Source organism: Telmatherina bonti (assembly GCF_933228915.1).
Source record: "Telmatherina bonti genome assembly, chromosome: 7".
NCBI lineage: Eukaryota > Metazoa > Chordata > Actinopteri > Atheriniformes > Telmatherinidae > Telmatherina > Telmatherina bonti.
In genome coordinates this window covers 10883683-10897666 of record NC_136625.1, presented here as the reverse complement: position 1 = coordinate 10897666, position 13984 = coordinate 10883683, and the positions used below count along the sequence as shown (strand labels likewise).

General features: G+C 38.5%; 1 protein-coding gene across 1 annotated transcript in view; it reads right to left on the bottom strand.

Annotated features, from left to right (window-relative positions):
• Positions 1-13705, bottom strand: part of LOC306758651 (integrin beta-1-like) — a 35618-nt gene extending 21913 nt beyond the window's left edge. The window contains exon 1 of the mRNA XM_079243991.1: positions 13408-13705. The gene's annotated coding sequence lies outside the window, so the exon portion shown is untranslated. The remainder of the gene's footprint in view (positions 1-13407) is intronic.
• Between the last annotated feature and the right edge of the window lie 279 nt (positions 13706-13984).

Here is a 13984-nt window from a genome sequence, read left to right as displayed (position 1 = left end):
TGTCACATGTTGCAACGAGGTGAAAACTCTCGGTTACATGTGGAGCAATTCCAGGGACTGGTCCACATTTTCCCATCCTGAACGTAGAGCAGTGATTCATCTTCACTCAGCCGGGATCGGCTGCCACATCATCAGCATTTCCATGAACCTACATGCTTCTTTTCTGACTGCATTTCAGGATTTCTAAGTCCTACGTGATGACAGCTGTGAGCACGGAGGAAATAACAGAGGAGAAGGGCAGTAGCTAAAAGATGTGCAAATGAAAACGATATTTTCTTGATTTAATTCATACAACATGTGAATCCAAGCTTTTTAGCTCAGGAGCAAAGCAAACAGAAAATCTCCAGGGCAGATCTAACATTATTTACCAACAGGCTCGACTTTGAGTGAAGTTTTCACCCCAAGTCACTTGTGTCCTGGAAGGTTAAACATGCCATGCTTCAGTAGTGGAAATGAATGAAAACCAAGTGGTTCGATGCATCCATATTTGGTCAGGCTGCTCCGCATGGCTTCCTGAATCTCGTTCCCAATTCCCAAACAACTCCAGTGACACACTTCCTTGAGTGAGTGCACAGCGCTCAAAACGAAGAGACCCAGAGCTCCGTTTATGCACCTCGGTGGGAATTATGCAGGACATATTCTGTCGAGGGCAGCTGAATCAACAAATGTCTTGAGATAGCCTCAGCCAGTTAATTATTCAGCTAATCAGGGTCAATGGGTCCTTTTCTCACTGCACAAGAGAAGGACGATTTTCCAGTTTAATCTGAAGGATGAAGAGGTGAGAAAAAGAAAAAAAAAAAAAGGATGTAACTGCCGAGTTAGAATCTAACACGTTTGCTTCTGTGAAGTGGGACAGAGGGTTCAGGCTGCCACAAAGCTAGCACATCCTGTGACGTGCAGCCTAACTTAGATGCATGTTCCCCATCAGAGCGGTTATGATCTTACAACCATGCAACAGCAAACAACCATGCAGAGGATCGTTTTTGCACTAATTTCTGGAGACAAAAACTGGACGCGAATAATAGGATGAATAAGATTCATTAAGAAACATCAAAATGCATCATAAAACTCAGACTAACACCAACTCTAATTACTTTCTTCACCATTAAGGCTCCACCCCAACATTCCTGAAGACCAGCGTTGTTTACAGCTCTGGGGTTCATCCGTCACAGAGCTGCAAATTGCAGAAAGATGGCATGCAGAGTCTCCATTATTCTGAAGGAATGGTGTCTGTGGCAATACTCTCTAAAGATGACTAACTCTAAACAACCTCAAATTAAAATCTAGAAGATGGACTGCCGTCCGTAAAGGCCCAATGTCCCACCCCGCCATTAAAAAAAATGGACAGCAACAACTTTTATGTTCCTTCTGTCATAAGTTTAATTTTCTCCCTTTGTTGTTTGGAAAAGAAAAATATTATATTTGTGTCTACACAGTAGAAAGAGCTGAAAGCCTGAGTGCTGAAGGAGAAAACTTTACTGGTTGAAATGATTTGAAAAGACGACAAAGTGTGTCAGCAAAACAGCTGATAAGAGCCGATAGCTTCCAGTGCAAACAGTCAGGAGGCTGAAAACACACCAGCTTGTGGTCAAACTGCTCATCAGAGATAAAAAGGTGTCAAACTGGCATGGTGTCAGTTCAACAAAAAGAAGCAAAACAGGTAAAAAAAAAATAAAATAAAATAAAAAAGCATTAGAAGCTAAACAAAAATCTGTACCAACACATTTTGCTTGGGGTAGAGTTGCATGAAGTTTTGCCTTTTTTTGTCTTATTTTACATGTTCCTGAAATAGTCACCATCCTTCCTCATTGTGCAAACAATCTGAGTAGCCTCACAGACTGAGCTGAGAACCTAATATTTAGAGGAACGTGGTGTAAACTGTGTCTCATCATGACTTTGTATGGTCAGGCAGGAGAAAACAGACACTGAAGTCATTTTATATATGTGCTGATGAAAGTTATTGTTAGAACTTTTCATCACAATTTAGTTTCTGTTTATCATCCACAGCAGCTCAGCTCCTTCAGTGCCGTCACTAATGCTGTCAGCTGGAAAATAACCCAGTTTAAAACAGAAAAGGGCAAACATAAGATGCCTTCAGGTTGTAGATTTATGTTTGCATTACGGATGCCCTTTCAGACAACTGTCCAAGGCTGAAATGTTGGACTTTTCTTGCTTGTAAATGCAGAAAACAGGGATATTGTACTAAAAAAAACACCCCAAACCTTATGCATCTGCCTTATAACTCAATGACTATTATGACAAATGTCTTCCAAAACATATACGGCTCAGGTACTTGCCTCAGATACAACCTTAAGCCCAAAAACACAGAAAATATAGATCAGTGTCATTATCCTGACTGTTCATGTAATTTTTATGATATTTGACACATTTAGAGCAATAAATCACCCCATTGTCTTGGCTTTTCAATGTATGTCAAATCAAATCAAAGATACTTTATTTATCCCAAATGTGTTTGAACCTCTGAGATTAATGATGTATTTTTTACTTAATTTTATTTCCTTTCCTTTTCAGGCCATAGTCTCGTTACTTCAGTCCATAAAAAGGTATTTTAATCCAGGTTTTTCTTCCAGCAGCAGCTGGAAAGAGCCGAATGAAACTCAATCTGAAGCAGTTGCTGTGTCACACCGTCTGCTGCGAGGGTCAGACAGTTCAGAGATGCTTTGATTCAATCTACAGTCTGAAAGTACGCCTCAGGACTCACAGCCAGGCTCTCTGATGTAAATCCACACAGAGCGTTCCTCTGCTGAAAACAATCGACTTCTTGTCATTTTTCTGCCTACTTTGCCAATTATGTTTCAGCGGTGAGCAAGAACAGCTGAACATCCTTTCTCAGGAGAATGTGTAAGCGGATTTTATGTGAGAAAGTTAAATGTTACAAACATAAGCTGCTAGCATGTTTGCCAAATTAGCAAAAGAAAATGAAATATGTAGGAACGCTGAGCATAATGACCTACAACACGTATGAGTGTGACCAGAGCACAATGACTTAACTGTTCAAATCTGTTTAGCTGTATGAAAGGCCTTTTTTATCCATCTTTAGAACATCCATTTTATGAGTTTAACTCACAACACTAAACGTTTACCGTGAGAAAAACCTCACATCAGTACTTAACACCATGCAAGCCCACATGAATCAACTAGTTTACCACTTTACGCTTCAGCAAGAATATATACACAGACTTTCTGTGATAATAAAAGTCAGATGGACCATGCAACTCCACCCACGTCCAACTCAGTCAGCTATGCTGAAAGATCTCATATCCAAGTCGAATATTTTGTAGCTGACAGGCCTACATACTCCTATTATGCAATTCACCCAAGAAGGCGAAACCTTCCTTTATGCCATCTTTGTGTTTGTTCACATTGGGGCTGGGCAATATGACCAAAATCTTATATAATCAATATAGCTAATTTTTTTTTTATCCCCATAACAATATACATAACAATATAAAATTGTTTGTGTTATTTTGTCAGTCATCAGTAATGTGTCAGATGTTCTTGGCAACGGCAGCAGGGATCTCCTTCCATCTGGGAGAACTATGGCCGTATGGCGTTTCACGAGTAAATGCCTGTTGCAGCGTTTGCGTCTGGAGTGTATTATGAGCGCTTTCGCCACCACTTGACGCTGCTTTTGCTCGTTGACTCTCTGTATTCTTTATCCTGATTCTTGTACAGGTGATTAAATGAGTTAGTTGTGTCGGAGTCCGTTGTTGGGACTGTGAGCTAGTCTTGTTGGTTCCACGTCTGTCTTTTTATATCCAAACCACATCCGTGCTACAGCACTTTCCCCTATTTTTCCCCAAACTCTGGAACAGTCTCCCTCTTTCGGTGAGGTCTGCTGGGACTTTAAGTGCTTTTAAATCTCTTTTGAAAACTCATCTTTTTATGTTGGCTTTTAACCCCGGAGAGCAGGAGCACTAGGTCTTTTCTGTCTTATTCTGTCTTTCAACTATTATGTTGTCTTTATTTTCGTGCTTTTAATGTTGATTTATTTTTATTTTACCTGTACAGCACTTTGAGGTATGTGAAAGTGCTCAAATAAAGTTTGACTGACTTGATTGATTGATTGATTTTATGAACAAGCTCATCGGTTTTGGTTGGCTGGTCATCTTTTAGTGAATTATCCTGCTATGAAATGTGTCTGCTACCATATTTCTCTATGTTTGTTTATGTATTGCAGCGTGCATGCTGTAAAACGCCTCTTGACGTAAAATACTGCAGTAAAGCACCTTTTATGGCGTAAACAATAGAGCCCCATATGAAACGGCAGACCTTTTCTATCATCCAGATGGTATATATCATCATATCGCCCAGACCTAGTTTATATTAACAGTTCGTTAGTAACATTTTAATCACACATTTAGACCTGCTAATTAAATTATTTTCCACTAATGAAACCTTATTGCACAAAGTTTTTTAATTTGCTTAAAGCTATACAACACAAGTTCCCAAATTTAAACACACTGCGCTTTTGACTCATTTTATTTACAGTAATTCTGCACATTCCTGGAAATGGCACTGTCCTGCAGCATTCAGAGGCTGAGAAACCACGGTTAAAAACGTGTTCAAGTCTGTAACACTGCCTCACACGCCAGCAACTACACTTCAACACACTGGCTGTTATAAACGTGGGTAAATAAAGAGCGAATAGAAAACAAGAGTAAACATTGGACTGACTTACTAACTGGAGAGAGCTCAGAGACGAGACAAGACGAAAGGCAGATTCGGCATTAGCTTCGTTAGGTGGAGCAAAGGTGCAAAAGATCTCTCCAATGTCACTGGCGGGGCTTTTAGTGGGGGTCAAGTTAAACTCGTGCACAGTAAGAATAGGCGTATAAAATTATGGAAATATTCAATAAGGATTAATAAGGATATCAATAAAGACATTTCTGGCACAGGGTAGTACTCACCGACATATTGAGAAACCAAACAACTTTTAATACAAGTTATAAAACAAAGCTGCAAGTAAACGCAGAAAATAATCTTATAGTTCATATATTTGTCTAAACAGTGTCACCATGAATATTTGATTAATAAAATGTGACAAAATTAAGAAATAAAAAAGCAAATAAAGATTTTTCCTAACAGTGCTTCTTATAAACACTTAAACTCAAAGAAAACTACATTTTTAATAATGCGACCATTCTCTGACGTTTAGAAATATTAAACCAAAACTATATTTCTGCAGACAGAAAAGCTCTAAGTTGGGAGTAGCAATGAATAAAGTCTCATGAACTGAAAGTCCTCAGGCCGACGTATAGCCGGAGTGCAGGTGGCGTGAAGTCAAAGAGATCTATTATCTCATAAAAAGCAAAAAACATCCATAAGCTCAGCAGATAGCCTGCTTCTATGACCCCTCTGTAAAATGGCGCTAGCAACAGAGAAGTGTAGTGTTGCCAAAGGTGGAGCACATCTGTGAGCATTTAGTGTTTCTTAACAAAGCCCATGTTTAGTTTGTGGGTGACCACAGTTCAGCACTCGGGTCTAATAACATTCTGCCATATGGCTGTGCTCACAGTATATGAGACGAAACCAGGTTGCAATAGCATCTGGCAACAGTGTTCCCTGCTCAGTGCTTAGCAAGCAACCAGTAGTCCACTTCTAATCACTGACACTCATTAAACTAGTGATTAAACAACAACAAATAAGGTTTAAACATGAGATGATCTGGTGTCAATTCAAAGTAAAAACACCAACAGATAATGGTAACCATTAACCTCTGTGTTCACTGGAAAGTGAAAATACTGACATTGGTGGCGCAACCTTTGCTGGTTTTTCAGCGCTTGCTTTCTCATGAGATTAGAGGTTAACCACATTGTATCTGCAACTCTGAAAGGTGACTCACTTTTTTCCTTATGAAAAGAGAAGCCAACACCGATTCCACTTCCCTAAGACCATTTTAACTTATGAACTTATCATTTCACACCACTGACTTCAGAATGATCGTGTGTGTTTATACCACACTAATGTTATGCTCTCTTGGTACATTTGACATTCAGTCAAGAGTAGTCTCTGACAATATAATTTTGTCCCAATTCGATTCGGTTCGGATTTTTGGAGTGCCAATTCAAATTAGATTGCGATTCTCATGATTCTTTGATTGCTGATTTTTTTTAGACTAAAAACAAACACAAGAAAAGAAACTTTTTTTTTTTTTTTTTTTCAATTTATTTTCTTAATCTCAATTAGGAAAAAACAACACAGTGGCTAGACTATCATTCTGCTGCTATAATGCCCAGGAAAAGTACAAAGATCAATAAAAATGACAATTTTTTTTATGATGGATAACTTGTATATATTTGAAATAAAAAAAATAGATTTTTGACCAAAAAAAATAGATTTAACCAGAAGAAAAATTTATTTTTTTTAACTAAATAAAAATCATTTTCACAAAAAAAGATTTTTAACAAAAAAAAAAATCTATTTTAAAATTATTAAGCAAAAAATCCCGATATTCATTTTGTTATTTCGATTTCCCACCCCTAGTCAAGAGCACAAGTTTTAAATACATTCAATCAAATCAATTTATTTCTTGCATTATTCTAATTTCTTTCACCTTCCTGTTTATTCATATTGAAAAAACAAACCTTTGCTCTAGGAATAAACCTCTGAGCTGCAACCTACAGAATGAAAACTGGATTGAAGAAGAAAGACAGCCTTTTGCACAGACGACTGTTCACTGGAACTCAGGAACTACACAAACAAAGCTGAATAAAAGCAGAGTGGGACAACCCATCTATCGGGAGCCATGCCACTTAAACACGGAACATCACACTGATGAAAAATTTATGATTATCAGAAACCGTGGTGCAAAACACCCAGCAGGAAACAATATAATAACACCATCTCTAAATGCTCTTATAGCTCACAGGCTTGTTTGCTATGAGGTCATGAGAGCTTCATTACTAGCTGCGAATCCAATTAGCCATTTACATGATCACCAATATCAAACAAGTGGTAGTATTCTGATAACTAATAGTAAGATCTGGTCTACATTTCCCAGTCTGTGACCAGATTTCTGTTGGAATATATGAACATAGTGAAATATTACTAAAACGTCCTGTTGCTTCCTAAACATCCAGTCCCAGTTGAACATGGTGGTGCCGGTCTTAACATTAGCTGTGTGCAGCCAACAAGCCTGCAAAGTACACTATACATTAATGTTTTACTTTGTTTAAACTTCTTATATGTATTTTTTAACAGATCTTGAAAAGATGGAACCAGTGCATTTTTGACATGTGCAGGTGAGAAAAATGAAAAAAACAGACATACAGATCTAAATGAACAAAGACACTGGATCACCAAGTAAAAATCCGTGTTATCTGTGTGTTAATCCGTTTTCTCATAATGTGCGTTTCCATTACATCTAGAATTGCGCAAAAACTATATAACGCAATTTTAAAAAACGCTAATAAAAACATCTACATTTCGAAAAGAGTCTCAAATATCGCTAAAAAGTTTTTACGTTTTCATGGGGTGGTTCTTCAGGCGTTTTGATTTGGAAATATATCGCAAAAGTGTATTGGAAACACTTTTTCCGCATTTACGTGTCCCCGGACGTGACGTGGGCCGTGACCAGTTCATTTCCAGTAAAAATGGTGTGGTGCGGAACAAACAACGGCAAATTGAATAGTTTTAGAAAAGGAAATGAGGGGGAAAACCTTCAAAAGCTGAAGCAAATTCTCAGCAAGTAGAAAACTTCAAAATAACGCTACGTGGCTACCTATCATAAGTCGAAATTTTCTCGTTCCTCTTGTGAAATTTGTGTGCTAAACACTGTTTAATGAAAATATCCGCAAATCGCAACAGTCTTTTTCAGAAACCCACAAATATGGCTTTTAATTTGTGAAAAAATGTAATAGAAACACAGCTATTATTACATAGCTGCTGTTATCTGATAAAGAACCAGATAATGAGATTATTATGCCAACATGATCAGATAAATAATCTATATTTCAGAAATCCGATTTTTTTGTGTGCATGTAAACAGGCTAAAGTAGCTCCAACAGCACTGAGTGAACATGGTACGACTAAAAAATCTGCTGTAACAAATCTATTCGCATTTAAAAAATGACCATTTTTGGTTCAAGAGCGGTGCTGTTTGTTTTACCTCATGTATCTGAATCCTCATCTGTAATTATCTGACCCCTCTAATTTTAGACTTGACATGCATTTCATTCCTTTTTCCAACTTCTGAAAATTTGTTTAAACAACTTATTGACATTAGATTTCCAATGGTCCAACTACTTCTACTTGTACTTTTAATAATTTTACAGCTGCATCAGCAAAGCACACTGATCCCTCATCATGAATGAGTGAAAAACATGGAAAGCCGACAGTTGTGCCCAGCACAGGTCAGCACTGTCCTTGCAGGGTGGGTCACATCTGGTGGTCTACATAAAGACCCACGTGCTCTTCCTCTTTCCTCTGTTTGTAAGCCGACTATTCTCTCTCTATCAGTTCCCCCAAACAGCTCAGCATGACTCTTGCTCCATTTCCGTCATGAAGACCACACCCCGGCTGTGTTTTTCACTCCAACAGGCTGTTGAAGGATCAGGAACCCAACATGTGTGAAGGAAACCCAACCTGCTCGGAAACGGCTCCATCTGTCCGGTCGTCACTTGCAGCAAAGTTTGATTACAAACGCAAAGTGATTTTGATTAATTTAACAAGTTGAAGTTTGTTCATTTACCCCATACTTTGGTATTGATCAGCATTAACCATAGATTGCTGCAGCCTGATCGTTCTGTAGGGATAAGTGCAGGCCGACACATGTGAAGCTAAAAAACACGGCATGCTATAACATAATACTGTCCCATAAATACAGTCTGTTAAAATGTGAAAAATGATTTGCGACTCATTAAATCTGTATTTTTTTCAACAGTAGAACAAACCGCAGGACTTGTCTGGGGTTTTAATTGTCATATGGAGGAGATCCCAAACAGCCATTCCCCCTCGGAGGGATGAGATAATGCATTCCAGTTCAACAAACTCCACACTATGTCATGGAAAACTATGCAAGACAGCGCGATTATTCAGGAGCACCGAGGGTTCAGTCAGTTTTATGTGGAGCAAGTCTGAAATCAGTCTATTGTAACTCCTTCCCCTTATTGTCAAGTTTTTTTTCTTGGACAAAATTTTTTACTGGTGCTTGTTTTTGAAAAACTACCAATGAATTTCTTTATCAAAGCAAAAGAACAGCGGACAAACAGAAATGTCTCTGTATAGACACCCCTACTGCGTCCAATCAGAACCCTTCCCAACCCCAAGATCTAAAGCTGAATTAAGTAAAGGTGAATAAACGTGTTTTCTGGTAAACTCCAATGACTATTTTCAGGTAAACTCAAAGTAGAATACTTAAATTCAGAATTATCTATTTTAGAATTTAAAAATAAAACATGTAACCGTAGCTTCTGTCGCACCAACTCAATGTTGGTGCGACAAACAAGAACATCAGAGACTAAAGATGTAAGGCTGTCACGGTAACAAATTTTGCCATACGATTAATTACCGTATTTTCACGACCATATGGCGCACCGTACTAAAAGGCGCAGTCTGAGTTACGTGCGCCCTTTCTGTATTTAACACATACATAAGGCGCACCTGACCATAGGGCGTGGGTTTTATATACCGGTACAATCCACGCCCACACTTCCCCCTTTAACATTCTCAATGCACACACGCATACAAGTGTGCCTTTTTTAAAAATAGAGCGGGAGCAAACCCGAGTTTGGTTGTGCTTTATTTAAGTATTGATTACTAACATTTTTTAATTATCAATCAATCATCAATAGGCGTGGGCATGGTAAAACACGCGGATAAAACAAGCACACAAGTGTGCGTATTTAAAAATAGACCGGGACCAAAACTGAGTTTGGTACTCACATTTTTTTTTTTAACCAATAATCGTCATCAGTCAAACCCATCAAAGTCCTCATCCTCTGTTTCTGAATTGAACAGCTGCGCTAAATCTCCAACAAACATGCGAGGTTCACTTTCTTCACTGTCAGTCACTTTCCGTGCCGTGCGGCTCCTCGAAAATGATGCCGGCTTTTGCGAAAGCGCGGACAACAGTGCCAGCAGACACGTTAGCCCAAGCGTCTGTCCTCCAACTCGGGCCACCTTGCCTTATGTCCACGGAAACTCAGCTGCGTCTTCTTTACCTGTCGGAGCTCGTTTTCCATCTTCCTCCACTTGCGAACCATCGATTCATTAATCTTAAATTCTCTCTCGGCTGCTCGATTTCCATGTTGCTTGGCGTAGTGGATGGCCTTCAGTTTAAACTGTGCTTCATAAGCGTGTCTTTTTGCCATTTTCAGGGTTGTTAGAAAAAGGTGTTCTGCATAACGCACATACCTGTTCTTTTATATGCGATCAACGCCCACGCTTCACCCTTTAACGTTCTCATGGTGTTCTCTACTACGTCCGATTACAACAACAACACGCACACAAAGGGCGCACTGCACTATAGGGCGCGCCGCACATTTTGAAGAAAATCTAAGACTTTTATGTGCGCCTTATGGTCGTGAAAATACGGTATCTCAGAAATTATTGCGATAAACAATAATACTGCGCTAAGCGATTACTGTTGTCATTTTGAGACCATTTTCAACTATAATAACAATAATGCAATAATAATCCAAGTACACCCTTTCAAAGATCAACATACTTTAATTTCTAAAGAACAATTAGCTCGATGTGCAGACTAGTTTATGCTCATCCAGTCCCCAGTCTGCTGAAACAGATCAGGGTTTCTCCTGGGGTTTTGTCAACGTGGTTATCTGGAACATATGATCTATAAACACCATGTAACACAGTTCCATAGAGTATGGGCTTATATAAAGGGACATGTTTAGACTTGACTAGAGGTGGAATGGTAAAATTTAATGTCATTAAACGTCTTCAGTATGTCATTTTTCATGTCATTGTAAGGTTGCGGAAGAGTCATTTGTAACATGTTCTTCCAGGCATTTCATACTGTTGTGAAATGTTTGCAACATTTTTCAAAACGTCGCCTTTTTAACAATATTTGAGATGCAAAATACATATGAAAATGACTAAAAACGCTTCCATGCAAACTGACTCATAAGACGGACTACGTTGAAGCTCAGTTCTTTGCTCATCTGATCCGACAACAATCTGCGGCAACATATTCAAGCAACTATTCCTTTACGGGTTTTCTAATTCGGATTGTCGGGAAAACATCTTAGTAGATTTACCATGAGGTTTTTACAGATAATTTTTCTTCAATGCTTCTGGTATTGACTGTACCTGCTGTAGTCTCTATATTATTTACATCAATCAAATCTCGACACTCGAAGCTTTCTAACGGTATGACAAGCAGCCGGGGAGTTTACAGTGAAGCTGGGGAGAAAGCAGCTGATGGCCTGCTGTTGGTCTTTCAAAGAAGTAAAATAACACGACATTAGACTTTTACTGCTGGATTTTACTACAATATATTCAAAAGACATTTTGTTTGTCTTTTTATCCTTTTTCACAAACAGTCAAACTTGAGCGAATAACACCAATCTTAAATGTTTAAAGAAAAGCCAACTAGACAAACTTCTGGTTATATTTTAGCTTGAAAATACTATTTAGACATGAATTTTTGTTATCTATGGATTTATAAAACCAGCTATACCTCTTAGGATCCACCTGACAACCTCTTTTTTTTATTATTATTATTATTTGTATGCCTCCTCTGTGAGGATAGCGACGTTGATTCAGCTGAAAAGGATGAAACGTTCAAGCATGGCCTCCTTAAAAGCTTCATCTAATCATGACTGGAATAATAGTCACCCATGACTCATATCTTCTGAGACAAGACGGGGTAATGTCTGGTGTTGAGTAACTTATGACCCTTCACACTGCCCCGGATGCTCCTTCCTTCAAGCCACTCACTCCATAGTTAAACATCACAACAATGTAACTAAGGGAAGTGATTCAGCTGTCTACAGTCCGTAGACACGGCCATCCTCCTGTCTGTTATTACCAGGCCTGGTGAGCATTAGCCGAATCCATGCAAGATAAAGAACAAGCCCTTTCCGTGACTCGATGTGTTGCCGTCGCCATGTCATTATGAAGCTGAGCCAGATCACACACTAACTTGTGTTTCATTCATTCCCTTGCAGCGAAATTTACGCCTTGCAGCAACAACTTTACCAGCACTGATTGCTAGTTTTACCCAGAAAATAAGTTTGTACTCCTTTTAATCCACCAGGGTGAAAACAACTCCCCTCAGGCTGTCATTCTTTCGCTGGGCGTTAAAGAAGCTGACAAGATCAAGCATGTCCATCTCACATCCTGCAGTCAACATTGCTGAATTACATCTGTAGACAAGGCTCAACAAGACACCTTAGAGTCTGGTTAACCAAAGTGGTCTGCTTAAAGATGTCCAGGTCTTAGTGTGCCCTAAACCACAGTTTATACAGTCCATAATGCAGTCTGACCACACTGGAGTCCAGCCGTGGTCAGGAGATACTTGAACAGTCATGAATGGCTTACCAAAGCAATATCATATTAATTCAGTGGAGGATATCCCTGGAATATTTTTCAGCGTTTAATGTTTAACTTATGTCTCACTCCAACAACCCAACAAGAATACCAGAATTTTACTTTCTGGTATAGCAGAAAAGAAATCCTGATAACCCACACAATGGTGATCAGGTAACACATTAACATCACAGACAATTATCCATTAAAACTGGATCAGAAGCTGAGTATCTCAAATAATAACCTTCCCCTTCGTGTAATCTGCACATCTAGTTTCTTGAGGCCTGTGAAGTCTAGAAACTCAACCTAAAAATGGAGAAGTGTACATTTTAAGTGGTGTGTCTATAAATGCACCAAAGGACAAGCAAACAGTAAAAAACCACGATGAGATCACTGTGAGGGATGAAAACTATGCAGAAAAGTCCCAACAAAAAACTACTTTTAGAACAAAACGCTTCACGAAATCTTAACAATATCACAGCTTTAGATCTAAAGTAGCCTGTAGTGGGTTTTTATCTGAAAGAAATTTTTAAAAATATTGAAATATCCTGCACTGGAGACGGATGACTCCGTGTCTCCTTTCTGTACCGACTGGGCGTACAAAACGACTAGTTTTGGCCTACTTTCCGCAAAGTACCCATTAATGAATAATTACAGCCCTTCTTACAGGCTGAAACATTACTTTTCAGGCACTACGTTGTGTAAAACTACCACTGTAGGATATCTGAGGAAATTAGCCATATTTGTCTTTCGACCTGCAAACTATTTGTTAATCCACACCCAAAGTTTGTCCTGAAGACCAGCGCTCTTCTGTCCTTTACATTGTTTTCAGTCGCCGCAGCCACGGCCGGCTGCTTAAATGTGACAAATATAAGCGAAAATAACACAACTCACCTTAAGTTGACACTTTACTGCCTTTTCTGTGTATTTACAGCAACATTAAGTCCGAAAAGTGGCTCCTTTAAATCGGAATTATAGCGGCTGATGAAGAAAGAAGTGGCTAAAACTGTTAGGAGGGTCCGCTTTGTTGAAGCTAATGAACAACACCGCTCAGATTACCGCGTAACGTTTCCGATTAAAACACAGGAGGAGCTAACATTTCTTTTTTTGGGACTTCTTTAAAAATACAAGGTTGAGGAGCCGCAGGATCGTCGGAACACGTTGCAGCTCCTCTGCAGCTGGTGGTGAGCTGTTTTTTCTTCAGGTCTTAGTTCAACAAATTTCTCCTTCTCACTAAACCCCGCCCACACAGGAAGAACTGCGGCAAGGGGCTGAGGAAAACGAACACTATATATATATATATATATATATATATATATATATATATATATATATATATATATATATATATATATATATATATATATATATATACATATATATATATATATATATATACATATATATATATATATATATATACATATATATATATATATATATATATACATATATATACATATATATATAT